General features: G+C 34.3%; 1 protein-coding gene across 1 annotated transcript in view; it reads left to right on the top strand.

The window, feature by feature from the left end:
* LOC144975823 (neuroglian-like) overlaps positions 1-5,000 on the top strand; it is a 171,556-nt gene that overhangs the window by 154,883 nt on the left and 11,673 nt on the right. The window lies entirely within an intron of this gene.

The raw sequence follows: 5,000 nt of genomic DNA, 5'->3' as shown, positions 1-5,000 counted from the left end.
CAGAGCCATTAGGCCCCTGGAGCTGGAGTTTATCCTGGTTTCAATAGCATGAAATGGAAAATATCAATTGCTTGTTACCTTTTGGATAGGATGCTAGTCTATCCCAAAGTATATTCCACCAGATCAAACAGATCCAGCTACCCAATCACTGCCGGGTAAACAGAGGGGTCCCAAATTTTTATTTTTTTTTAAAATCTCGACTTCACACGGGGTAGATCTCGGTCCATTTGCATTTGAAGTGAGTCCTTCACCAACAGCTTTCAGGACTCCCTTTTACATCAAATATCAACCATATAAAAAGTTTAAAAAGTCACAAAAGCCGAGACAAAAAAAATCATAGCAATGTTTCATACTTTGAGACCATTAGACAAGTTTGAGATCATCTAACTCGACTGATATTTAAAGTAAATGACGTTTTCTGGCCAAAATGAAGAGTTGTATTTGTACTAGGAGATTATTTTTTATTTGAAGTTCTGGTTGGAAATGGTAAGTAGTAGTAGTCCTTCAGAGCCATAAGGCCCAGAGATTATAGTGTGAAACGGACAAGAGCAACTGCTTGTTACCATTTGGATAGGGCACTTTGTCAATCGTGAAGTACTTTCCACCAGATCTAACATACCCAGCTACCCAATCACTGCTGGGTCAGAATAAAAATCTCGACTGCACCCTGGATCGATCTCGGTCCCTTTGATTGTGAAGCGAGTGCTCTACCAACTGAGCTGTCGGGATACCCTGGAAATGGTAAGAGGAGGGGGGAAACGGACAAGAGAAACTGCTTGTTACCCTTTGGATAGGATGCTAGTCTATCATGAAGTACTTTCCACCAGAGCTAACAGATCCAGCTACCCAATCACTGCTGGGTGGACAGGGGAGTCAGAAAAAAATCTCAACTGCACCTGGAATCGATCTCGGTCCCTTTGATTGTGAATCGTGTGGTCTACCAACTGAGCTGTTTGGGCCCCCTGGAAAGGGGAGATGTAAAAGGTTGAGAATGAAATAGAATAGGAATGTTTCTTGATGTTTTTTTCTCTTTGTTACATATTAAAGTTCACATGCTTATAAGTGCTTGTTTATGACAGTATGCATATTATAGAGCGAGTGAGAGATTGGGGGGGGGGGGGCGAGAGAGAAAGGAGAGAGAGAGAGAGGAGAGAGAGAGAGAGAGGAGAGAGAGAGAGAGAGAGAGAGAGAGAGAGAGAGAGAGAGAGAGAGAGAGAGATTCTTGTTTGGGTATGTATGTCTTTTGTTTGTGGCCTGCAGTTAGAGTAAATGATAATGCTATTAAGTTCATTGAGAATTACAAAAATTGTGAAACTATGCTTTATAAATGTGCATTTTATTTTCTTATGGGAGGGTGCATTTTATTTTCTTATGGGAGGATATTTCTCTTCCATTTCTGATCATTGATTTTAGGTGTGTTTAATTTATTCCATGTTCAGGAAGCTGCAGTGAAATGATTCTGTCATGCAATTTTGCTATAATGTCATATGCAATTGTGGCAGTTTAAAAAAATACATATAGTGCTTCTTTTATTGCTACGCTTTTAAGAAAAAAAAGATTGTGAGCTTTTGATTTGCAAAGTTCTATTTTGTTCATTTGACTTTTAATGAATAGTTCTTGTTTCTAGAAACAACACAGCAAAATACCTACTATAATAATTTTAAAGAATTTCAAAATGGTGCTTTCATTATAATTATAGAGTTTTCTTCATCCTTTCAGTAATGTGGTATTCTTGCCCTTCTTCTTACTTGTAACATTAAAACATTTAGTTTTGCTTCGTTAGCCTTTTTTAGTGGTAAGATTATGTTTTAAGATTGTATTTCTCTCAAGTGATAATTTCTCATTTCCAACAAGAGGGTGGTCGTAGCGGTGTGATTAGATTGAAATCAAACCAAACCCATTAAGTGTTAGAAGATGTTGTTAAGGGTAAGATTTGCTGCCAGATTAGATTGAAATCAAACCAAACCCATTAAGTGTTAGAAGATGTTAAGGGTAAGATTTGCTGCCAGATTAGATTGAAATCAAACCAAATTCATTAAGTGTTAGAAGATGTTGCTCCTCCTGAAGTTTTTTTTTCTTCCCTTTTCGTGTCTTTTAACATGAACATTACTATATTTACAATTGTCAGTGGCACTTTCCTTTACATATCTTGAGCCACCCAGAAAACATTGAAAGAATCTTTTTGTCAAGAAGTGTGTATGTAGCTGTGGACTCAAAACACGATTTAAATTCGATCCAAGGTTACAAGCCAGAGTGTTTTGACCTAGGAAAGGAATTTTACACACAGCATTACTCTCTCTACTCAGCAGCATTTGGCTTGTTAGATCTTTTATTTTAAAAACGTCTTGGTGTTTGAAGTGAATAAATATTATTCTCTTTTATGTCAGGATTTTTAAAACTGTTACTTATGTTGGACATTTTGCTTCATTCCTTTAGTGTGGTCTTCATTCTTTTCAAAACTGGTCTTTACTTAGCATGTTTGTGTTGAGGTTTTTTTTTTTTTTTTTTGGGGGGGGGGGGGGGGGGGGGGGGTTTGGGTCTACTTTAACAGATATGTTCACAATCTTTTACAAATACATTTTTGCTGGAATCTACCCCTGTTGTTATTAATTTGAACCAGTCCACTCAGGGTATCCATCGGTGTTTATAGCACGAGAGTGTTGCAACTACTGATAAATTCTATATGTGCATTTTGAGCTGTCCTGTCTTGTTGACATTTCTGAGGTGCTTGTTAGACATAAAACTGTTGAAAATGGGTAGTTTGCTACTTTCCATTTCTTGCAACAGCAAATGACATAAATTACAAATGTTTGTGTTTCAGAGTTTTGAAAGATTAAAATAAAATAATCACACCAGACAAAACGGTTACAGCAAAATTTTTCAGAGTTCATTTGCTCATATCGCTTCTTCAATAAATTGAATCAAGAGATTCCAATTCTTTTATGAAATAAAATAAATCCTTTTTGGAATTTAACAAGATTGCTCTTACTAGATTGACTTGGTTGAAATTTAATACCAGACCATAAAGGATTTTTTTTGTTGGCTATACTAATAGTTTTATTTCAATTGTTTTAATTTGCATTTCTTTATTTCTTTTATTAGTTCTCACTGTATCAATGTTCAAATAAATTTCATTGATATCTCTTCCAACACTACACAAAATATTTGATTCTTTATTATGCTGAATTTCTTACGTTATTTCGGTGTTTGCTATTGCTTTTTTGTAATTTTTTAATGATGTGGTTTCATTTAACAAGACCAACGGACAATGTGTTATTTTTCAGTTGGCAAGGGCTTATTCCTCATTATGTATGCAATGTTTATATAGAATGCTTCACAAGTGGATGATTTAATCTGTTATCATAATGATGAGCTGAAGTGTATTTCATAATGCTTTGTATATCTTGCACGTCACTTTCCAAGATCATTCTAGACTGGGATAGAAATAGTATAAAGACGTTGATTTTTATCTCTTGAGTCATTTCTGTGTCTTCAATCTTTTGGAAGTCAAATAAGACAAAGACACTCCTCAATTTAGTAAGATGACTGTGTAACCCCGATCCTGAATGTAAAGTTTAAATTATGAAATTCGACTTACATGAGAGAATTTATGTGACTTCTTGAACTGTTAATTAATCACACTTTGTAATTTTGATCCTTTTGACTTTAAATTTAATTTTTGATATCTGGATCACTCGGCTGCAATACTAGGTTAACAATAGGTCACATATATTTAATGATTGGATTATTGGATGTTTATGACAGAAAACTTCTGCTACCCTTTTCTGGGTTGGATGTCTTGTCATTAGGTTAATCGCTTCCATACTTTGTCTTTGTTTGGTATGAATGAGCTCTTGTTGCAAAAAGTGGTATATTCGTTGCAGTTCCAGCACAATACATAAAATATTTCAGAGTATCAAACAGACCATTTGTATGGCCGAATCGTTAATACTTTATTGACAAGACTTAATTTCTTTTATTAAAATCTTCTATAATAAATGGCTGTTTTTTAAAAAAGTCACACTTGCTGTCCTTATGGTGAAAACATTAGATCTGCAGTAGTAATTCTATAAATCATTGAAGAAATAATATCTTGAAAGAAATGCTGTCTTGATGGAATCTACTTTTAGAATTTAGAATTTAATTTTTTTTTTTTTCAACAGCATCTTATTCAGTCCCGAGATAATACCAGACTTAGATTAAAACGATGTTTGATAATCCAAATATCTCTTATTTATATCATCATCCCCAAAAGATGGGTCGTGGGTGAATTCTCTTTCTCTCTTCTTTTATTTTTTTTTTTAAATATGTAAACTCTATTTCACGATTTTATAATCCAGAAGGTATGTGAGTTGTGTCATCAATCTTTTGACTCTTTCTGCTTATTTTCCTCAAGGAAAAATACATATTCATTCTCAGTCATGAATTTCCCCAAACCGATTTTCAAGAATCATCATATTTCCATATCTCTTCACATAACCCTATAACGGAGACATGATATTTGAAATATTTATCAAAGCCGTGATATTTATATGAACCACAAAAGTCATCTGGTCATCAATACAGATCAAACTGTCACCACTAAGAGCACCACTCCTCTGACCTGAATGATCTATTTGTTCAAATTGCACCTCATATTTACTCACTGGCAATTGCTATGCATTGAGAATAGTTACATATATATTGCATATGATTTTAATATTTAAAAGTAAGAAAAAGTCCTTTTTACGTTTGCACAAATTGAACAATTGAAAGTTGGTGAACCCTAAGGTTATTTATTAAGTCGTCAAAGTCCAAACATTTAGTGTTGCTGTCTCAGTCACGACGAGTCTGTTTGTTTTTGTTGTTAAAAAAAGAAAATGAAGAATTTATTTTAAAGGACATTTGATTTGTTATGGTTCTTAACTCCTGACATCCAAGCATTCTCTTTCCATACCCATCCTGTTTCCCTCTCTATCTTTTGTTGATATTTCACATTAGTGACCTGAAACAAATTCCTA

Source organism: Berghia stephanieae, chromosome 6 (genome assembly GCF_034508935.2).
Source record: "Berghia stephanieae isolate SIO BIC M18660-M18661 chromosome 6, UCSD_Bste_1.3, whole genome shotgun sequence".
NCBI classification, from domain to species: domain Eukaryota; kingdom Metazoa; phylum Mollusca; class Gastropoda; order Nudibranchia; family Aeolidiidae; genus Berghia; species Berghia stephanieae.
Note: the sequence above shows the minus strand (reverse complement) of the source record. Positions and strands in the feature narration are given on the sequence as shown.